This window comes from Erpetoichthys calabaricus, chromosome 4 (assembly GCF_900747795.2).
Source record: "Erpetoichthys calabaricus chromosome 4, fErpCal1.3, whole genome shotgun sequence".
NCBI lineage: Eukaryota > Metazoa > Chordata > Cladistia > Polypteriformes > Polypteridae > Erpetoichthys > Erpetoichthys calabaricus.
This window is the reverse complement of record NC_041397.2, coordinates 223042455-223067191: the sequence shown is the minus strand read 5'-3', so window position 1 is coordinate 223067191 and position 24737 is coordinate 223042455. Positions and strand designations below refer to the sequence as shown.

The window sequence follows — 24737 nt, the reverse complement described above, 5'->3', positions numbered from 1 at the left end:
TATTGTTCTTGTGGTTTGCTGTGATTTCCTTTGTCTGATACATAGTGTCAAAGATATATTGTCATATATCAACTTTATATATATAAAAAGATTAGGTAAATCGTGCAACCTTTTTATGGAACGCTTAATTTTGTTCAAAACCGTACGTCATATAGTATACATCTATAAATATAATTTTTTTGTCTTCATTAGGAGAATACAACAATGATACTCTCGTGTCAATTAAACCAATTTAACGTGCATATGTCAAATAACATATTTCCACATCCGCGGCAGTAAGAACAGTAATAGTAGTTCAGTTGTGCGAAGCTCGTTGATTATCCTGATTAGGTGGCTCAATGGTATCGCAACTGTCTCACGGTAAAAACACCAGCGGTTCGCATCATCGATCCTCCACTTGTTAAAGGTTTTTTTCAATTCCTCCATTTAACAATATTTTCGGCTTGGACGGATAGCGAGCGAATCGAGCTGTCGAGGGAAGATTGGGCCGCCGTAGACGGGCAGGGGACACAAGTCCCTAATTATATTGTGTATGTAAAGAGTTTCACTGTAAAACGTAATAAGCTTCATATTTGTGTGTTTGGAGACCCTGGTGTCGTACTGAATTTGTATTGTAGAAAAACAAACTACTGTCCAGCATGCCTAAATGTGTCTTTTCGTTTCTGATCGCTATACGGCACTACCAATTTAAGACAATTCGCTATAAACAGTTTCAGCCAATCAGCGCCTTCTAAACATGCAGAATGACAGTGTGACCCTTTATTGTAGCGGCGCAGCATCTTCGTTTCAGTCAGTCATTGTCCTGTTAGACTATGTACTGTTAAGTGCTGCTTGAGGTAGCGTTTATAGTACAACAGGTAGCCTACGTAGTTCTTAAATTGGTATTGAAATGCACACACAAGTCTCCTAAATTATTTATTGAAATGCCTACATTTACAGTGTCCGTTTTAGGAAATCGTAGTTTTTACTTGTTCCCGTTATTAGGAATTACAATTTCTCAGTGTCATATATTATTCGTTACTACTCGCGAGTCCCGCATCATTGAGATTCTGATTTATATTCGGTATAAGCAATTTTTTAAAAGGAGCGTTCATTGAACTGACTATAGCAGACTTGTCATCTTCTTAAAATGACTTTATTGATTTGATGTTGACAATCATAAGGTCAAAAACCAAGGAGGCGATGAGTTTGCACGGACTGTGCTGTTTCTTTTTTTTTGTGACATCGCATCAGTAGAGAGTGCGTCAAATTAACAATGCATTCTGTCCTAAATGACAGCGCATACGATTTTTTATATTTCCTAAAGGCCAATGTGTCTCAGTTTGCTCATTAATATATTTTGACAGTGTATTTTAGTGAGAATGATTATAAACATATTACCCATGTTCATTTCCCATGTAGATATGTAACGTTTGGTGAGAATAAATAAAAAGTAACAACACATATAATAGTTATGTTGCATTGTTTATGATTAACAAACTTCATAGTTTATCTGAAATGTTCTACTTATACAGTCGATTTATTCCACTTCTGAAGGTGTACATTGTCGGTATTCTCCATTGCAATTGCCCCAGAGTGTAAGGTGTGCCAGTGCAACTGAAGGGTGGCAGACGAGCTCACGTAATGGGTGACAAGGCACATCCTCACCCTGATGCCGAGGCTCTTGTCATGAATATTCCCATCTTGTGCTTTTTCTCGTTCCTGCCAGTTTACTATTATTATTGGACACGTATGTATTGGGAATGTGTGTCTTATTTTATGTCTATGAAAGGAAGGACGGTAAAGCCTTGAATGAAACTGAGTGTTGATACTTTGGGTGACACGACAGGTGAGGGGCAGGGAACGTTAAATGTGACAGTGACTGCGGGGGATTGTGGGACTGGAAGATGGTTTAAGAATACAGAAACGACAAAAGCTTACTCTATCTGCAATTCTATTTACATCAATGATTTACTCCGTTGTGCTGCAGTTCGGAAGATTACTTATTTACCCCCCGGCGCAGCCTTTGATAAGATGCATTCAGAAGGAAAGGATGTTGCTGACAAAGTCAGGTGCTTTTTTGAAAGTTTGGCTCCAGATGTGCTTATCCAGCTGCTCCTTCTTGTCAGTACTTGAGTGATCTTTATGTTCACCTCTGGATGATTTGGCAAAGTTTCTTTACAACGTTTTTGTCTCATTAACGCAAAACTCCCGAAGCTTTCCTAAAATTGCAGAAGACAGTTGTGATTAGTTATGCAGCGCATGCTTTTACTCACATTGCTTTTTGGAAATCACTAATACAAATCAGCTACAGATCTGGGAATCACTGAATAGTAAAAACGTTTAATGAGAGTGTCTTGCGCATATACTGGTGTAATGGCCACGTCGGCTTTAGTGAAGCGTTTCTTAGCCTCTCTGATATGATCGACATGGCGTAGAGTAGATTCTGGATTGTTATAAGACGTGCTACCTTACGCAAAATATGCTCATTAATTTGTTACAGATTCTAGGTGGACACGATTCCACACCAAGGAAAAAGGTGCCCCATGTAAATCGTTCATAATGTCTCCAAAATATATTTGTTAACTTTCAGACAAGTACTACTTAACTGTTTTATACAAAATCCTTACTTCAACATATGCGAGCCTAAATTAGGATTTGATCTCGGGTTAGCGAACCTTATCGCTGTAGCAAGAACAACTGCTTTTACGCTTTGAGCCAAAGCGCTTTCACAGACTAGTGAATGACCAAATCGACTGCTGGCTGCGCAGATATCAATGACGTCATTACGCAAGTGTGACTCAAAATCACGTGACGGGCGCATTTGAAGCAAGCCTCGAAGCGGAGCTTCGATCTCCAGTGCTTCGAAAGCTCGACACAGTGTCGAAACCTGAGTATCGAGCGGTCCATCACTAGTGCCCACACTATTTCAGCTTGCGAGGTACTTTTAAAATGACCAGGTCAAAATGATCTACCTACATTAAAAATTATATATATATATATATATATATATATATATATATATATATATATATATATACTGAGTATACTTTATACATAAAATATATGTTGTCGTACCTTGCATAACTGAATAACCTTTATGGCACAATAACAATTCAATACATTTATGGTCACTATAGTATTTGGATTTAATAATCTTCATGTGGGAAAAGGCTGACTCGCATAAAAAAAAAAAAGTAGAGCCGAATAATGCAGTCAAGGAGGTAGCACATTTCCTCATGTTTGGGTACTTTTCCTCTGTGAGTAAGTTCCAAAACTGTCCGAGAGCCCCAGACATCAGCTGAATGCCATCCTGTAGTGTCAAAATCTCATCCTCCACTGTACAGGAGTTTTAGGTGAAACAGTGTTTTTAATTTTTGATGCGGGTGAATCACCCTCAACATCGCCCCTAAATGGATAGCACTTAAATGTAGCGATTGGCTCAAGTAAAGCTGAGTCTTGAAACCGTCTGTCAAAGTCTGACAGGCAATTTTCAATCTGCTCTGTGTAGCGTATGCTGTCAAGTTGTGCACACGCCTTCCATTTAGTCTCCAGCTGTGACGCGAGGTTTTGGATGTTCCCCAAATCAAGGTACTGCAGCTTTGAGGACAGATGTTGCATTTTTCGTTTGAAAGCATTAACTGAGCTAATCATACTGACCATGGAGTTCTCTTCCTTGCAGCTGTAAATTAAGCTCATTCAACATGTTGGTCAGATCGGAAAAAAAATGCCAAGTCCAACGGCCATTGATCGTTATTAAGTTGCTTGTATTCTACATGTTTAATGACAAGGAGAAACTCCTTTTTCTCCGGCTAGGGGTCTTGAAATCTCAGCAGGAATTTCTCCTTAGCCATCTGTCTTAACGAAGGCCTCTTTTTATCATCTCTCCATCTTGGAAGGACTTCTTATGCTTAATGATCGAGTGACTCACCCAGAACGATGCTTCGGTGTGTCTGCCTTTGCTTTTGAATTCAGCTGAGTGAAAAATGACGGCTGTCTGATTAACTGCGATTAACTTTCTCTTTCTCACATCACTTTTCGGAAGGAAGTCAGTTTCACAGTTTTTATGAACAGTTCGAAAGTGTCTTTCCACATTTTCCTTCTTTGGAATAGCAATGATAGATTGACAGATCAGACAAACGCACTTCGATTGTGACATTGTGAGGAAAAAAAATCCTCTTCCAATTCCACATCCAGCCCATACCCTCCCCAAACAAATTTTTTTTTAAATCCCTTCTTTAGTCGATATAAATTGGAAGGCTAACTAGATCACAAGCCGGAGCTTTGCAGCAGCTTGCATGTTTGATCGTGCGTGTGGGATGACCAGTATGTTAGAAGAAAAGAGATCTCAGACTGGCCGCCCTGTATGTCAATTAAGTGGAAAATGCCATAGGGAGGATATATGGTAGACTAACGTTTAAAAAAATTTTTTTGAATGCAACAAGATCTACCTGCACTACCTTTGCGATCTACCGGTCAATTGCGATCAACGCATTGGGCACCCCTGCTTAAGGCTAAGGGTTCGTTGGCTGGTCTGCAGGTAAAGAGGAGAAAGAATTAAAGGGCAGCATCAACCCTTGGTCTGGCGGGAACATGCAGGTTTTTGAGCCCATAAACTGTCTCCCAACAGCACACGTGTGACAAGGTCTAGTTTTGTTTCATCAAACCACAGCGCTTGGTTCCAAAACACATTTTCTATTCTGCAATAAGTGTTGTATTGTATACATTTGTCTACATCAATATTTCTGTGTCCAGCTAAACCTTCTTGCAGTTTCTTTGCAGGGCTAGCATAACTGACCAGTGGTGGAGATTTGTCTTGGGCTTCCACATCTTGCCTTGAGTTTATAACAGCTCCCCTTAGCTGTTAACCATTAGTATCATTTCAGATAATGAAAACTACAAACACTAAGTGTTTAGATATCCTTTTCTAGCCTCATCCTGCTTTCTAAGAGTCAATTATCTTTATTTTCAGATCCTCAGAACTGCTTAAATGATCTCATGGCTGCTGAGTGTAAGCACAACACCTTGAAAGGGACAAAGGATCAGAAAATTTATTAAGCTCTGCAGCTACTGTAACAACCAATGAAATTTTAAAAGTTGACATAAAAATGATAGTGCAGTAAGTGGAAAGGTACCCAACCTTTTGTACATATTTTTTGTTTTGATTTGTTATATTTCATAAACAGTTTGTAACTGTATATTCAAATCTGCAGACACACATAATGTGTACGTTTATTTCCTGCAGAGGTTGCAGTAACTTGTTTCCCTTGCAAAGTCAACCAAGCATAAATTGGTTTGTGCACAGTTATAGGTCTGTAGATGAAGTCCTGCCTCTCAAACCAAATTTATTCACAGCCAAAGTGAATTCATAAGGGTTTAATAGTATTGCACAATCTCTTAAACTACAGTGATGAAAGCTATAGCATAGATGTGGAGTAGTCATATTCATGGCCACTGAACATTGTAAAGTGTTTGGATTAAAAACATCTTAAATACAAGTTCATTTTTTTTTCTTTTACATATTTGAGAGAGTCTATTTGAAAGGTTTAAAGCTGAGTCTCCTTTATTTGAGTTAGCAAACTGAACATAGTTTAGGGGTTATAAATAGAGTTATTATTTTTACCTTTAATGTTGACATGTTACTGCTTCTGAGCCTGGATATGCCTCTGCTTAGACACAATGAAATGACATCTTGGAAACAGCATTTTGCAGCCTTTTTAGAATTTATTTCACTATGCTTTAGTTAAAGTTATAGTAAACAATTTCAGATATTCTTATAAGCGCTTATAAACTAAATGTTTTACACAGATTACCTTTATCTGACAGACTCAGACATGAATTTTGCAGATTCTTTCTTCACATCATAAAAAGAGTTTTGCACACTTCTTTGATCACATGACAAGGTAAATATTTTTTTCCTCTTGCCTTTATTGAGTGACTGGTGCTCATCTCCAGTGTGAAAGGCTTCGACAAGAGCACCCACTTGAAGTGTTTCTCCTGCCCAGTGTTTACTTGTCTTTATTATCCTGATGCAATGAGCTCATTCAGCATGCCAGATGCTTGTTTCCAAGCTGGAAATACAGTAGCCTCAAGGCCTTTTAAAAATGATATTAAATAAACATAATAGCTAAATGATGATGGAAGAGTGAGCTAAAAATACAAATAATCTTCTTCAAGAGGATAATTGAGTAAAAAGAAACATATTATAACAAGCATTAAAGGGAAGGGCTTATGGGCAGTTGTTCAAAAATGTGGTATTCAGTGTAATCAGGGCAATCCACTCCCTTATACAGATGAAAGACCTACAAGAGAAATAGGAAAGAGGGGTCCCAGGACATGAAAAGTCCATGGCTAGAGTACAGTTTGGGACACAAGGATCTACTAAGCATTAACCCTGTGCTGGATTGTGACTTTTACAGGCCAAGGAAGAGGAATCCCTAATATCTAGTGGGAGTTACAGTGCTGTGAAAAGCTTGGGGCCAACACTAGTTCTCCATTTTACATTTATAGAAGCATCAAAACCCTGATTCTAATCTCATGTACTCCATAAAGCCACCTATTTCAGTAAAACAAGTGGTAGATCATCAGTAGAATTATTCTGCCTTTCTATTATTAGCTTAGCAGTATAAGCTAATAATAATAATACCAGTATAAGAGCCCTAGGGCGTCACTAGCTGACTAAGGCTTCTTTTTTTCTGATACATGTTTGCTTTTGTTTCTTTGAACATAAGCAGTTCACACCTCTGATTATTTATTTAAAATGTGTATTATGGTATATTGTAGAGCAAACATTCTTTGTGACTGTTGGCTGTGTAAATTTCACCAGATGTCTTCTTTAACAGTTTAGTGCAGAGTTTGGCAAACTTTTGATATCTTGATCTGGAAAGGTATAGTAGTGTTAGCCTTTAAGCCGGTGTTACATTATGTGACTTCTAGTCGTTGGATATGTCAGATTGCCGGCTACAGTTGCTGATCTTGTCACTGGACCATTTCAGTTTACATGACTAATAATCACTGGACATGTCACATTTAATGACTTATTCTTGACTTTCCAGCACAGTTGTACTTGCTCCTTTTTGTGACAGTCAATACCTTGCTGCCTGACAAAGCTGCTACTATACGAAGGGTTAACAGGTACAGTGAGTTCAGCCACACTCTTTGTCCTTTTTTTTCTATTTTCCTTTCTTTTGTGGCAAGTAAAACATGCGTTCCTAATTCCTTGTTATTGCATTGTATTCATCGACCTTCCAGATGAGCATTCATTGGTTGTCAGCTCTCATTCGCACAGAACCCACCCCTGTGACTAAAGACAAAATCAAAGTTGTTAGATATTGTCAGGGCAAAACACAGACTAGTGAGTGAGAGTTATGGGGTATGTCAGACTAGATTACAAAAGTGTAATACCAGCTGCCTAAGATTATGTAAAAGCTGTAAAATGTGGCATGACCTTAACTTTAATTGTCATAAAGTTGTTCAATTGCTGCCAATACTCCAAGTTTATTTAAAAATCCCAAAATGTTTCTTGATTGGCCCAGAGTCAGTGTGAGGAAGTATAGTGCAATAGACCAGTATACCATTTACTCTTTTTTGCAGTCATTTTTTGAAAATTATTTCTATATAGCTTGATTATTTTAAGTAAGACAGGATTTCAGTTTGTTTCAGTGCATCATTGTTCACACACACAGAAGCACACTTAACCAATTAAGAGTCACCAATTAATCCAACAGGAATGTTTGAGATGCACTAGAAAAATGGAGCAAGCAGAGAAAACAGGAGATATGTGATAAAATGTCACAGGATCATTGACTCCAAAGCCATTAGGTTTATTCATATAGGTTAAAACAAAACTTCCTTTGCACTTTGTGTTGTGTGTGCCCTATGGCAATGGACAGTAAATCATCAGGAAGTCACTTAACCTGCCTGTGTTACGAATGTAATGTTTCTTGATATTTGTAGGTGTTTTAAGTAAAGATGAATGTAAAATTAAAAATAATTGCACTGCAACAGTGATTGGGTTGGAAATTAAACCTTCATCTTTATAGTTGTGAGGCTATAGAGTTAAACAGAGTTAAACTGTGCCAACATGCAGCTCTGATTTATTTAAAATTCTATTTTCTTTACTGTCTGTATCTTTAAATATAAACTGAACATACGTGTATCATTCTTTATTCAAGTCTACCCTGAGAAAGCTGCTAGAGTAGACAGGAAATGACAATTATAAAAACCCTGGACAGTGCCCAGTAAGTTGAAGTGGTGTATTCCAATAATCCATTTTATTTGTTCTGGTTAGGGATATGAGTAATGTAAGACAGCAGTAAAATAACAATACAGACCAGACTATGTTGTTTAAACAGGCATGGCCTCACTTTTCAAACACAACATTGACTCAAAGACATTTATGTTTTTAAAGGAAGATATACAGTTTATATTTAACACGCGTGCCTTCCTTTGTCTTCATGTCTCTTCCTTCTAAATGATGCATTTTTCTCTGCAACCAAGCTGTCTTGAAAGGCTATTCATATCCCATACTGATAGGTCACTTTCGACATATCCCCAAAATTAGGGCTTGTTTTACTAATGCCATGCTACAATGCCTTTCTCTGACTTAATATTAATAGCCTAGGTGTGCACTAACAAGGGCAGTATGCCATGTCTTTTTTCCCTGATCCTTAGACCTGACAGATATGACCTTACACTCTACAAGACTCCTAGTTGCATCCTCCGCTGTGCAGTGCAGTTACAAGTGACGACCTCCTGCTGACCAGATATTCTTAACATTGCGGTGTGCCTCATGAACCTTTCCAAGCTTGAATCAGTCACTGGAGATCTTAATTTTTGTAACCAGATACAACACTCCTCTATACAGTGGTCTTTCTTTTTTGTTTTTATTTCCTTACATTCTGCCTGCCCTTACAATACTGTACGTTCATCATAGCTATAACTCTTAGCATTTATGCACTGGGTATGAACCCCCTGGGACTATTGTCCCATAAGGTAGTATACAGTGCTGTCAGCAGGATTTCTCATCAGCTTTTGCAACTGACGATTTATCATGTATTACTCTAGAATAGTACATGTGAATGCAAATGTACCACGGCAACAAGTGGGACAAGTAAAAATATAAAAATCAATCTGTATAGCACATTTTCCTGCAAAAAGTGATGCTCAAGGTGCTTTAAAGAAAGTAAAAAAAAATTATAATTATAAAGGTAAAAATAAATAAAATGGAAATGTGCCTAGTGAAATTAAGCATAAATTGAATTACTTCTGACTAATTTTAAATATCTAGTACTTATAATGGGGAAAACTCTAATTCCTGCTTGATATTGTATACTATGGAGACATGGCCAATGAAGAGAGTATAACAAAAACTCCAGCCAATGGGATTCTGGAAAAAATAAACCCTCAGGGCACAGCTCATCAATGATATCCTGAAGGGCTGCAGAGTTTCACTTTAACCAATTTCTTAATTAGAACCTGTTTTTAACTACTAAAGCAATATGTTTTTTAAGATTAGTTTTACTTGACTCCTTTGTTACAATTCAGTACCCATAATTGCCTATTTTAGTTTTAAACAGCTGCATTTAGGCTGTAATTGTTGCACGTTTCCTAAACCAGTCATCAGTTAATAATAAGGTGCAAATAACAAAGGAACCCCCAGGTCTCCAGCTAATGTGTTTCCATTTAAACCTCTGTATATGTATCATGATGTATCTGTGTTAATACAATGTTTTGAAATAAATGAGAGAGAAAGGAAGGACCAGGAGGTACAAATCTGTTCTAGACAACAAAGTATGAGTACAGTGTTTTCTTTTTGTGGCCAGAAACCTCCATTGTCTTCCTATGATAACTTTAAAAACAGAGATGTTTGATTTGTTTGAACAACTTTACCATTTAAGTAGAACTCTCAAGAGCAGTCATACCCAATGCACAGACACCAAGGAGTTATACGTAGCTATTGTATCCATGATGGATGTGCACTATTGTAAGGGCAGCCAGAATGTAAGGGATGGCAAGCCAGAAATATTAACAGAAAAAAAATCTAAAGAAGAAGGATACATTATGACAGTCTTTTGTTGCCACTTGGAAAACAGTAGGAAACACAGCAGAGGAAACTCAGTGATTACCCTTAATGTTAATATGATAAACTGTCTTTAAACAGATATATGCATAATAAAAATGTAGATGAATAGATTGTAAATTTTCATTGTTAAGAGTGGATTTAATTAGACGCACGTTCAGTGTCAGCGTGTGGCAGGTTCAGCAATCACAGGCCAAACTTGTTTGAGGCACTTCTCCTAACCCTGTCATAAAAATTACAAAGGACTGGTTCTTAAAAGGGGGGAAGGGGTTCTTAACCATCTAACCATTGCTGTTCATATCAATGATAGACGTTAGCGTTACAAGTTACCAATAAAGACATACAAAATACAGTATTTATCAACGTATATGCAAAATTTCATACCACAACACATATTAAATGGCAGCTTGGCATAACAGCCTATTTTAGACTGTCATTTGTTGAGCTGCAGTGGTAAAGTAACAGTTTCATATTAAAAATAGCTTCAGTTCACTTCAAAAGTATTTTTTTAAATAATCTAGTTAGCAAAGTGGTGAAACAGGTGGTTATCTGGTATCTGTTATTTGTTCATTTAGGGTGAATTCAGTCTAAATAATGACAGCAAATCACTTTTAATCTGACAGTAATATGTAACAATAAGAAAACATGGAGTAATATACAGTATGTTTCTCCCACTCCATACACATTATTTTATTATACTGCTTAAGAATGACATGTGTGTTATGGTTTTAAACAACTGTTTATCTGCTTTGTCTATTTACACAGATATGAAAAGCATAACTTTTTTGATTCAGGCGATAGTTTCAAAAAGTAGATAGAGCACAATATTATAGACAGAACACATATTTGCACTTAAAATCTGGAAAGAATGAGTTAACATACCTCACATTACTGGCTTTAATGTGTTATAGATTTGAAACAAAACTAATTGCCCAAAGAAAATGAAATTAAAGAAAGGAGATTGACTAACCCCTAAGAAATCAATTCAAATGCACTCAAATGTATCAAATAAATTGGACAACTGCTGTTATCATGGATGGCACAGTGGATCAGTGGTTAGTACTACCACATCACAGCTCAAGAACCCTGAGTCTGAATCACTGCCAGTGTAGAGTTTGGCCTTTTTCCACCATGTCCATGAGGGGATTTCGCTGGGCAGTCTGGTTTTCTACTCACATCCTAATAATGTTCAGGATAAATTCATTGATAATCTGCATGTAGGAGTGTGCCCTGAATTGAACTGGTAATCTATGCAGGATTTTCTCTGACTACCATAACTCTAAACTGGTATTATTATGTTTACATAAATAGAGATTGAGAGGTAAAAATACACTGTAACAACATAGTTAGACACTGAGTGGCACTATTTAGATAGATAGATAGATAGATAGATAGATAGATAGATAGATAGATAGATAGATAGATAGATAGATAGATAGATAGATAGATAGATAGATAGATAGATAGATTATATTAGATATACTGTACTAATACCACAGGGCCACTGCATTCAAATGCATACACCAGCAAAACATAAAATAAACAGATATCAACTCCAAAGTACAATATAAGACTATAGAGTAAAAACATATAATCCAACAAATTGTATGCTAAAATAACTAGAAAATTGAAGTTTGTACTATTATCCTATAGCTTCTAGCTGGTGAGGAGGATGGGACATCAGGCTAATGACAGAAGGAAGAAAAGATCCTCAATGGCACGTTTTATCACACCATGGAGATATGAGGTTGGCTATACAGTACATATGGACCCCCAGGTACTTAGATGTGCACCACCTCTACTTCCTTGCCCCGGATGGTGACTGATCTTTGGGGCTCCTTCACACGCCAAAAGTCCACTACCAACTCTTTTGTGCTATTGATGCTGATCTAAAGGTGGTTGTCCCAATAAATACTAAATAAAATGTTACATACTGTATATTTCACTGTATATATTTTCAGGGCCGGATTTAGACTTGATAAGGCCCTAAGCTATTTGAGACATGGGGCCCTTTATAAGTCCAGATATTCTATGTAAGTGCCAAATATGATTTTGCTCACTCGGACAATTTGTTTTGGGGGCCCCCAAGAAGGCAGGGGCCCTAAGCTATAGCTTGTGTAACTTATACGTAAATCCTGCACTGTATATTTTACATCTACATTTCTTTACCATTTTATCCAATAGAACATACATTCAAAATTAAGCTTAATTCAGTGCAGGGTCTTAGGGGCAGCATACCAGGCCATTACAGGTCACTCCATCCCAAACCCACACAGGCAATTGGGAATCACCAATCAGTTTATATAAACCGGAGTATCCTGAATTCAATTCATGAACACGGGAGCGCATGCAAATTCCACAGGGACAGCATGCGAGATTTTGACCCAAGATGCTGGATTTATCGCAGTAGGGGTACCCACTGCACTATTCCTTTTATTAAAGTGTTAAATCATTATATAATTATATTAATGTTAACAGTTACGGCTCGCCGCCCTAAAATAATAGCTTAGCTGCTACTGGTTTGTGGTTCTTTTAATTGTCACTGATGCAAGAAGGAAACGATGCAGCTCGCATTCAAAGACTCACGATTTCATTAATAATAACACACTAATGCAATATATGATTTGCATGCCTGGGAAGTCCATTTTTTAGCGATGTCTCACGCGTACCTGCCCCACCACCGCCGGCCCGCCCCCTTCACTGTGTGAGGTGTGCACGCGCAAGTCCGTGCGGAGATTCGCGTTAATGGAGGTGCAGCTCTAACACGAACCGAAGTTTCTATGCGCTATCGGACGAAGGAGTGAGGCAGCAGAACACGTCTGAAGACGTTTAAACAGAGCTTACATACCTCGTGTATCCCTTCAGGAAGCTTCACAGAAATGTAGCCAAGAACAGTAAGAACCCCGAGCCACGCGTACGCCGAACTAGTGAAGAGTTTTGCGGTCTTGATGAACTCCTTCGAAGTCTGCAAAAATCAGAAAGAAACTCGTCAGTCGTGGTAAGTACTCGATCAAAAATGCAGACTCCAAAAATGCTAGCAGTGGGGATCTTTTCGTAACTTGTGTAATGTACACGCTCGCGTCTACAACCTGTGCCCGTCACTCACGCTTCAGGCAGCGCTTTTACTATGTGGTATAAACGCAGTGCGGCAGGGCGCCTCCGTGTCAGTCATTTGAGCCACTCTGCCCGTTAGTCGCCTTCGGTTCGGCGGGGCTGCTTCTAGTATGGCGAGCTCTGAGTGTTTCCAGGTCCATCATCTAACTTTTGTTGTTATTCGGCCTTGAACATAATGTTTAGCTTTGTGACAGTTCCACACAGTGAACGTAATGCTGGCTACTTCTTGAAGGAAAATGTTGAGCATCCATTCAGTTTTGACCAGTTCAGGGCTTAGTATGCCTGTTTAATTTAGTATACTTTGTGTATTAGTATTCTTAGTATATTTGCATTGTAAGAATGGAAAAGTAGATTTGAGACATTACTGGGGTAAGTAATGCACATTGCTGTCAGCGGGATTTATCGTCCACTTTTATAACTGATAATGTATCCTCTATTACGTTAGAATTCGTAAGGCTTCACTAGTGCTTGGCGTCATGTCGACGAGCGGGAAAAATAAAAATATAAAACTGATCCGAAAAGCACATTTGCATGGAAAAGGTGAAGTTCAATGTGTTTTACATAACGTAAAAGAAAGAAGTTATAATTCTAAAGATGAAAAAAATTGAAATGGAACAGTGCCTAGTGAAATTCAACGTAAGTTGAATTATTTTGGACAGTTTTTAAATATGTAGTGCTTAAAGTAGTAAAAGTCGTGATTGATAATGTATGTTATGGTAAGATGATCAATGCTCCAGCCAATGGAATTATGTTAAAAAAAATTAAAAATAAGCCCGAAGTGCAGAGTTCCTCCATTACATCATGGTGGGCAGCAGATTTTTGCCTTATCAGATTTTTTAATTAGAACCCAATTATTTAGTACTAAAGCAATACTTTTTTTAAATTTTTGGTATTAGTTGACTCGCTGGTTACAATTCAGAACCCCTAATTATCTATTTTAATTTTAAGCACAAGCATTTTCGGCTGTAACTGTTGCCCGTACTCTTAGCCATCTAACAGTTAATGATGAGGTACAAATTACAAAGGTACCATTCTGTCTAATGTGCTTCCATTCAAACCTGTGTTTATATATCCCCCTGATGTGTTTGTGTTCATGCAGTGTTTTGAAATAAATGAGAGAAGGGAAGGACCAAGAGGTACAAATCTGTCAATGACTCCAAAACATGGATAATATTCTCAGAAAATGAAAAAATCAGCAAAGTGATAAAGACTTGTCTTGCATGAATGAAAGCTCTAACAACCCATGTAATTAAATATCAAGTTTTATTATCTGCTAGGCATGGCTTTTAAGTATAAAACTGGTTGGAAGGAAGGCCTTCAGCCACAGTGGCCCAACAGGATTGTAATTGAGGACCCTTGCTCATCGGCTTCAAAGACCAAAAGACAAACTAGTCTCTCGGGGCGTTTCACAATACTTAAATGTGACAAGATGATCTGCTATTGTTGTGGTGCACTGTCCTTAAAGGATTGATGCAGTTGTAGCATACGGTCCTCATCCCTGCAAACATCAAAGGTAGCTACAGAGCACTCTTGGCAGAGCGCCTCCATAGAGTTCCAGGAAGGGAAAACAAATACAAAAGAAGTTATTAGTAAGTGGAAACATGAAATGTCAAGTAGAACTGTTTAATATTTGTGCGCTATGAAAAACATCCATGTATGATTACACAATATTAATTTTAAAGTATTTTGCTGTAAATATAATTATTAAAAAGGCCACATTTAAAACATGTTTTTAGCAGTTCTTTGAAATGTTCAACAGTACTTGCCTGACATCTTTTTATGCCAGATTTGAAGTGCGTAGAAGCAAAGAATAACCTTATAAGGCCCTATTGAACTTTAAAGGTTTGCGTTTGGAAATCTTTAATTATACCCAGCAGGTTCCAGTAAATGACCCTAAAGTTGGGTGAAGAGGATTTCAGATTTCTGATGAAACTGTCTAGCCGTCTGCAGATTACTGTACTATCTAATCTAATGCATGTGGTTTCTGATATGCCTCAAATAAAGTCAACCCTCACAGTTCTGACTATCCAATCTGTTTCGGTCTTTAGAGCCGTGGCATATTCTACTAGATTAAAAAGAACAATAGTGTCACTTAAATATTACATCCAGTTATTGAATGTTTTATGTTTATTGGTTTCAAAACTACACATTATAAGTGAGTCATTTTTTTTTCTTTCTTGGTATTGTCTTCCCATCTAGGCTTGGCCCTAGCCTGACATATGATACTGAAGTGAAGTGATAGACTCTCTTTGCCTCAGTAATGGAATTAGTGGATTCTGAAAATGGTTGAATAAATGGATCTTGTATTGCTTTAGGCTGTAGGCTTGTTTTTTTATAATGCTGCCCACTTGAAAAATGCTGTCTAATCAAAATATGTATTATAAGCAGTGTTGCTTGGTTGATTTTTTTTTTTTTTTTAAGATTTATCTTTGCTATCAAATAAATCTGAGTTCCTTTGGTTTACACAATTGTTAGAGGGTAAATGGATAAAAATCACATTAAATATCTAAAGGACACAATTTCATCCCAGACTCCATTAGCAAAAAAAAAAAAAGCCTGCCTTTTACTGTATGAAAACTGTCAGATGAGAGTTTTTCAGGAGGTCTTAGATTTCCTGTAAAAGATATAGTACATCTTTGATCCTTTCTAGTTTTCATTACAAGTGTTGTATGTTTGTTATTCAATATGACAACAGTAAAAATACATTATGTTTACCCTATGTAATTTAATTGACCTTTACTTAGACTGTTATGCAAACAGCATATTATTTGTGTTAAGTTAGTAAAGCGTAGGACAAAAAAATCTTTATGTGGAATGGAAACAATAATGCAGTTTAAGCCTTTTACAATCTAAGAAATGTGGTAAACGTTTTGTAAAAAAAATGAGAAAATTATGGCGGTTTACACAGAATTCTGAACTTGACGTTCAATTACAGCACCTCAGAATTGTCAGATTTTAATTCTCAACATATGTTTGCATATTCTGCTGAGCAGTGGAAGGTCATGTGGACAGCTCTGTGCATCTCCTAGTTATTTAATGTTTTATGCTTGTGTAGCTGGTTGATCCTTAAACATTTGGAGGCCAGGTTTCAAATGGACAGTGTGCTTTTCCTTGTTTTCTATTAGGGTGGCTTTCATTATTTCCAGTTGTATCCCTCTTGCTGTACACACTGTCTTCCTTGCTTAGTGTTAGAAGCAGCAGCACAGCAGATGTAAAGGGAGCTATAAAGTGGCTTGTGACATTTGCCTGATTCTTCCTGCTTCTGTTTGCTTTTTAGCCTTTAGGTCTCATTTAAGCTTATAAACAGGAATTTGAACAGTGGTCTGGGATGAACTTCATTGAGCTAAATAAGACCTGTTTACGTAATGAAAGGTATAGCAGTTCTTAGTTTATACACACACAAACACAAGTGTGTTCAACTCCCATTACAGTAAATGATTAGAATCAAGTGAGGACTAGACTTAGATATTTATCATTCAGACAGAAAGAATACCCAATACCTAGGTGTTGAAATTGCTTGTGTAATATTGGATGAAACCACTTAATCTAACAAAAAGTAAATAGACAAAAGTTGGAAAAATGTATACATATGGGACCATTTGTCAAAACATGAAACACTAAACCCAACTTGTGAAACAAAATAGATTGCTTAATATACAGTACATTTCTTAAATAGCTTAAATTGTTCTGATTCTCCTTTTTTTTTCTTAGACTGCCCATATTACTCATTCCAGTACTTCAGTCTCACTAAAGTACACTTGCTCACTACTTTGACTATAATTTCACTATTGCTTCAATGACCATGTTATAAACGGCACTAGTGCAAGAATGCTTGTGATATTTACAGTACAGTTTCTCATAATCTGTGTGTCATTTGACCATGAAAAATGAGGAGGACAAGCGAGTAATGGCACCCACAAATCAGTTGACTTGGGTTTGTCAGAGGTTGGTTTGTTATAATTTTAATTTGGTTGAGTTGTACAGATTTGATTTATATGATCGACATGCAATTTGATGGGGAAGAAATGCTGAAAATCTTGTTTTCTGTGTAAAGTACATTGTGATTGTTGGCAAGGGAAGGACTTATCCATTAAATATTTCTCTTCCTTAAGTATTATTAACAAAGTAATGTTTCATCCACTTACGGTGCAGACATACATTTCACAACATCAAATGTCCCAACCTAAGTGAGTTTATGTCAGACCTGATTTGAAAGTGTGCAGTTATAAAAGTAGCTTTAAAAAGTTAGTATAAATGAAAATAAACTAAATAATCTTGGTATTCAATAATTCCAGTAGCACTGATGTAATATTTTAATTTTTATTTGTTTAGGATTGATTTTTAAGAAGTGTTTATTTTTACTTACTGAATAGAAAATATGATTGAATTCATTTAGTTAGTGCACATGGTAAGATACAGGCCATGATGATCATATCATTCTTTATACTCTATGATGTAAAGAGAACCCCACAAACTAATAAAATCACCACCATTTGTCATTACATTCAGGGGAAATCCCCATATTGACCACAACTGAATTCAGGTAGAGTGTGTATGTCTCTCCATCTGTTTACATATTTATTATATTTAAGATGTTTGATATGCCTATGATTTGCATGTTAGGAGTTATATTGCAGTTCTAGTTGAAAACATAAAAAAATGTGATCAACCTATGATAACATAGACTATAAAATATCTATTTTTTCTGCCTCAATCCACGCCGTCTGTGCAACACAGCCGCTGAGAGCTTAAACAACTCACCCCATCTACATAAAAATGACAAGGGTGAGCTTTCTTGAAGGCTATTACTGGACTTACCTCACTGTAAACTGAAATGTATACAAAACGAAACACAGAGGCATTTACAGGTGCAGAACCAAAGACAATAAATAATGATTTACAAAGCAATACATAGCAGATAGTACACATTAAACAATAAAGCTTTAAAAGACACTTACAAGGCGAGTGATTTCCACGATCAGATCAAGACAAAGAGAAGCATGTAGACAGAGGTTCAGATTGCTGTGTACCACAATAAACCAGACCTAGGGGTTTATGTACCTTAAAGATACGTTTCGGACATGATCGAAACAAGAGATAGAGGGGTGCATACATGAGACATTTTAAATGTTTATTATGGGACCTACAATGCTTTACGTGAGTTTCATAGACATTTATAATACCACTGTGAATGTGGGATGTGACTGAGAGGTGTGTTAATAAATGACAAGACAAAGGGGGAGCACAGTTCGACAAATAACAGGAATAGTTAACAGCATGTGGGTCAGAACAATATTAATTATAGTACTTTATTTTCATATTTGCATAGATGTTTACCGTGTGTTTATTTAACATGCTGATGTACTCTGTATTTTTTATGTTTGTGGATGTGCCTTCTTAACAAAAATAAAACTTTCCTTAAGCTTGAGTATTGAATGAACCAGCTGTACTATAAGCAAGCCTTTCAATATGCTTGTGGTGATGGATTTATCCTTTTTATTTTCTTTACTCCCTTAGCCCATTACTTTTGGGGTGGAGATTTCTTATCACAAAGCAGCAAGACACTGTAGAAAGAGCAGCAGTGTACTATTGGACACATTTCTCACACACACACACACAATGCCAGTTTGTAGTCTCAGAGTGAAGAAGCTAGTTTTTGGGAATTATGAAGAAATAAATGTGCTTAGAGAAAAGCCAATCAGATACAGATAAAACACACAAATTCTGTACCACGGGAGACTGAATCAGGTTTCATTAAAGCAGGGCTCACTTCAACAACACATTCACCGGTGATAGAGTAGCATGTAATTTAATTTGGTAAATTCTAGTTTATGCTAGAATTGTGTACATAAAAAAGTTAAACTGCTCTGCACAGAATATGTATAGCTTCCAAAAGCAGAATAGAAAGAAGTAACTTTGGACCTAAATTGATTACAGTAGTTAATGTGTAAATGTAAGCAAATGCTTAAAATCAATGCAGTGATTAGATTACTATTGCCTTATGTCCATCCAATCAATAAACACCTAGAAGGCTGAGTAGTGTTTGAATAATATCCAGCATTTTGAGCATATATGGGGAAAAAATGCCTGTGATTATTTAAAATTGTTTTCTGTTATAAACCATACTAGGGGGCTCCGCCCCCTGCTCGCTTCGCTCGCCAACCCCTGGTGTTGGGAATGACAAAGAGTGTGATGTATGAATGAGATATAGAATAGTGTGACGGTGTAGATGATGCAAATAGAAAGCAAACAATAAAGTGTGTGGCACAGTGTAAAGGTTTATTGGAAAATTTCTTTGTACACGCCGTTTAAGTGTAAAAGGTAATTCCAGGTCAGAACTTGTAAGGTCAATGAAGATGGTCATTATCGTGATCAGAGTCAACTTTGTCAGAGCTTAGAAAGAGTTGTGTCTCTCCAGGAAGTAATGGAATGACTTGGGTATTTATGTTTTCCACATTAATATTTTTTGGACATAATATAGTGCGTTTTGTTAAAAGGGGCATTTGGTCTAATGAGATTGCTGTTCCAAATCTCTCTGTAACTAAGTCGTTGCAGATAAAGGCTTGAGGAATTGTAATAATATGTGGCTGAAGTCCATCTGTATTGGTGAGTGTACCATCTCTCAGTTGTAATAAGCAATTGTTATGATCTGGTTCTGGACATCGTATCTTTTTTACTAACTGTATCTTTTGAAAGCAATGCCAATTGTCTGCGTATTTTAAGGTGCACTGAACAATAGCTGAGTGCATGGCATCTGGAAGAATAGGTAATCACTGTTTAAAATCTCCTCCTAATAAAAGTACCTTTCCTCCAAATCGAATATTATTATTCATAAACGTTTGTAGAAGTTTATGAATGGTGTTGAGTAAGTGACTTCATGCCATTGTACATTCATCAATAATTAACATTTTTTGAAGACGGATGTCACGTGCAGTGCCACCGTTAATGTTCATAGTGGATACCGATTTGTAGGATCTAATGCAGTTGATAAAGATTTCACTTTCAGGTACATCGTCAGTTAGAATCTTCTGTAGATATTCAGTATATGAATGTAAAGAAGGCAGTCTAATTTGACCCTTTTGACAACAACATCTAAATGTATTACTTGTATTGCCAGTTGTTTCTTCAGGGAAGTGAACTGAATGACAATGATTGCAAATGACATTCATTAATCCGAATGAATTTTCCCGGTGTATGTTTTGCTTGTTCCGTTTGAGAGGCGCGTTGTTGCATGTGTAGTATTTGGGACGTGTTGTTTTGGAGCTGTAATCGATTTGCCTGTGCTGTGTGAGACGCCCGTTGTAGCCTTCCTTGCCGTTAACGTATGTCTGAGACGGGAGGTGTTTCGTTTTGAATCCGTGCCTGTTGCGATGCAGCACTTTGATTGATAGTTTGCGTCATGTGGATCCAGGATGTAGATTTGTGCATATTTGCGTTGTTGATTTGTTTCAGGGTGCACTGTTCCAATGTGATGCAGTATTTGTGCACATATGGGAAAGCAGTATGGGCCATTGCCTTTTGGTGGCCTGATATTTACTAAAAGCAAATGAACTATTGTAGGATCTAACGCAGTTCATAAAGTTTTTACTTTTAGGTACATCGTTAGTTAGAAGCTTTAGTTGAGCTTTGCGTTTTTGGAGTCGAGACATTTTTTCTTTTAGAAATATGGATAAGTAATAAGAAGTATTGCACTCACTGTTAATATGGAGACTTTTCTGCGGTTGAACGGTTAATAGTGGCTTATGGTAATGAGATCCACCTATGCTGCATAGCCGTCTATTTTGTTGTTTCTTTCGTGTTCGTGTGTTTGTTCCTGTTATCCTTTCCTTTTCGTTTTGTACCCGTGACCGTGTATTCATGACTTGTTTCTTTCTCAGCATCCGAAATATGGATAAGTAATAAGGAGGGTCGCAGTCACTGTTAATATGTTTCCTTTTCTGCAGTTGAACGGTTAATAGTGCTTTATTGTAAGGAGATCCACCAATGCTGACACCTATGCTGTCTAGTGTGAAGGTGCTGACATTCACTTTAGAATATGTGGCTTTGGGTGTGACTTCTTATGGATGTGGGGGGGGGGGGATTGTTGAGGATTGTTGTTGCGCGAGCGTCTTCTTTCTTTTTGTGTTCCTGTGTCTTGTTGAATCCCCCTCTTTGTGTGTGTCCCGTCCCTCGCTTGTAGGGTCTGTGGGGTGGTTTTGTGTTCTTTTTTTTGTGTTCCATGGGCTTGTTGAATCCCCCTCTTGGTGTGTGTCCCGTCCGGTGCCTGTAGGGGGGGGGGGGGGTGCCTTGCTGTTGTGCGCGAGCGTCTTTTTTTTTTTTTTTTTTTTCGGGTCTAGTTTCGTGTGCAATGTGTTTCGTGCTTTTCCTGCGTTTGACTTTGCGCCTCATTTCTCCTTTTTGTATGTGCTCACTCCTTTTTTCTGTGGTCTTGTCCGCCACTCGCGGCCCCTCATCCGCCTTTGCCGCCCTCTTTTCTCCGCCTTTCTCCGACTCTCGCGGACTCTTTTTGCGCCTGCGCCTCTCGCGGCCCCTCATCCGCCTCTCTCGCCCTCTTTTGTCCGCCTTTCTCGGCTCCTCAGCCGACTCTCGCGGACTCTTTTTGCGCCTGCGCAGTACGTCTTTTTGCAGCTACGGCCCATGGCCGGATGTGCCTGCGTCCATCATCCGGTTTAGCATTCTCGGTTAGTAATATGGATCAGTGTTTACCCTAGAAAATTTTATTAGCTGTTGGTATTGAGTGTTGACTGGGAAGGCACAAATAAATAAATAATAGTAACAATGCATTTTTAAATAAAACAAAATATTTTGCAACAGAAAGGAATATATGCAATTTTTTTTAAATTCAGTATAAGGTAATATATACAAAGAAGAATAGAAATGTTTCATTCAATCACTTTTTCTAGTTTGTTTTAATAAGTAACAGGTGAGAGCATTGTTGCTTGCTTTGCATTACAAGTTGAGTTATTGAAAAGGGGTGAAAATTTATTTGTTCTGGGGGTGAAGGGGAGTCCTGTTATTTCCAATAAGTATGACTAATTTATATTATGAAACAAATTTATACAGAAGGCAAGTCACATTTAAGGACAACAAAATCTTGCTACTCTTCAGTTGTCAGAGCTATCACCTTAAGTGAATCATATGGCTGAATGTGACAATTACAATATTGTTTGAGTTTTCATAGTGATTCTAAGGACAGCGATGTACTTAACGCTATGAGATACGTCAGCTTGAGGATGCTGTTGCTATGCCAGCTGTGTACTGTCCATACTTTGCAAGCGTACTTTAATTAAATCTGGAGGATTCCATCGGGTATCCATGTGAGAAATTATCATGGGGGAGAAAACAAAATCGGTTTTCGCTGTGTTGTGAGTTGAAGGAAAAAAGATGTTAAAAATTATGTGCATTCTGAGGCTGTTGCGAAGGTGCGAAAAAAAAAAAAAAAAGGTAACTGCAACACAGATTGTTGAGACAGTATGTGATACTTTTAAATGTATCTTGCCATTATGATGGGGAATATGCAATATTTGTATTGCCTATGTGAGTAATCGATTGAAAAAAAGCACCATGAACACATTTGCATGTCAGCATTTAAGTTTAATGATTTGCTTCACCACATCGGGCCATTCATCAAATATTGAAGCACGCAGATTGATCCTGTTGGAGCTGCAAACCTGCCGGCACATGTTGATAGTAAACAACGACGCTGATGTTATGTACCAACACTTACACACACATGCCACCCATATATTTGCTGGTACTACAACTTGTGCCCATTTTGCATTAATTTCTGAGAACGTGCTCAAAGGATGCGTCAAAAGAACGCTGGGAATGCATGATAGTCATGATGCGTATGCGTTCTGAACGTGAAGTATAAATCGGCCCAAAGGTGATTATTTTGAAATAAGAACAGGAGCACCATGAAAAAGTAAACAAAGAAGCATCCTAGACAATTTTGTGGCAATTTGCCGCTTTTAGCAATCAAAGTGATTTAATACATTAGTTTGCTTGAAGACTGGATGCCACATTGCCTGTAATGCAATACATTACTCATTGCATATGAATTACTAAACGGGTGATCAAGATTACTTTGTGGCCCACTAATCTCTGGGAAACACTGGATATTAGTAAATTGTCCTTTTTTGAGTGTGAGCTGTTTTACTGCTGTCCAGTAGTGACACATAGCGACTTTGTTTCCAGTCCTACAGAGATAGGAACAGATAACTCACATTCCTGTAATGGGATAAGCCTTTTCAGTAAACAAATTGTAGATAAATAATAAAATCAGTTCTTTGCATAAACATTTGCTATATGTGGATTATTTGGGATCATAACATAATAAGCACTTTCTGCTGGTGTACTAGACTGAAGAATTACAGGAAGTTGTGGACCAGATAGTCAGTCTATCAGTTCTTAAGGCCTGTAATGACTAACTTTGTGATGTCCTCTGTCACCTATTCAGTCTGTCACCAAGTCGATCTAGATAAATATGCTGCTGTTGCAGAAAACATCCTTTTCCAAAGAAGGCAGACACATCTTCCCTGTTTCAAAGAACGCAGACTTCTCTTTGCCTAATGACTACAGACCAGTGGCATTTAACATCTTGCCTCATGAAGACCTTTTGAGAGGCTGGTTATGGACACTGTGAGTGCTGTTGTCCCACTGCAGTTAGCATATTAGTCAAGATTGGAGTGGAGGATGAAATTATCTTTCTGCTTCACAAGGCTTATTCTCACCTGGACAGAAGTGGTAACACTGTAAGGATTATGTTTTTTGATTTCTCTAGTGCCTTCAGTATCAACCCTGTTAAGGGGTAAGCTCAGAAATACTGCAGGTATATAGGCCTATGGTGTCCTGGATAATGTAATATCTGTTGGGCAGAAAGTTTGTGAGACTTAAACACTGTGTTTCTGATATGGATGTGAGCAATACTGGAGCACAACAAGGAACAGTCCTGTCTCCTTTTTCCTCTTCAAAGTCAAAGTGTCAAAGTGAACTTTATTGTCATTTCAACCATATACAAGTATACAGATAGACGAAATTGTGAAGCTCAGGGTCCACAGTGTAACAACATAACGTGCAAATAATAATTTAAAAATAGAATTAAAATTTAAAATTAAAACACAAACAAGACATTGTGCAAAGACAAGACAAAGAAGTAGCAGCAATATTGATGTGTAAGATATGTAATATAATAAATAAATAATAAATAATAGATATAGATAATACAGAAATTATCAGTGTATGATAATAGTTGTTTAAGACATGTGTAAACAATGACAGGTCAGAATGTTTCACAGCAGAAGGATAACAAGAGTGTCAAAATACTTAAAGGTCAGTAGGAGATTTTCAGTTCTTTTCTACCTGCACACTCGTCTTTGCAGGACAGCAGCTCACATGTATAAAAGTTCTGTTTTTAGAGGTGGTTGAGGCCGTGTGCAAGGTCCCGGGGGCAGCCTGGTGTTAAGGAGTCTAACAGCTTGGGGGTAAAAACTCTCCTGCAGCCTGGCAGATCTGGTTTTGATGCTGCAGTATCTTCTCTTGGATGGCAGAAGTGTGAAAAGTC

At 37.5% G+C, this 24737-nt stretch overlaps 1 protein-coding gene across 2 annotated transcripts in view; it reads left to right on the top strand.

Annotated features, from left to right (window-relative positions):
* The first annotated feature begins 12753 nt into the window (after window positions 1–12753).
* LOC114650603 (P2Y purinoceptor 3) overlaps window positions 12754–24737 on the top strand; it is a 68643-nt gene continuing 56659 nt past the window's right edge. For both annotated transcript variants that reach the window (XM_051926831.1, XM_028800350.1), the window contains exon 1: window positions 12754–13058. The gene's annotated coding sequence lies outside the window, so the exon portion shown is untranslated. The remainder of the gene's footprint in view (window positions 13059–24737) is intronic.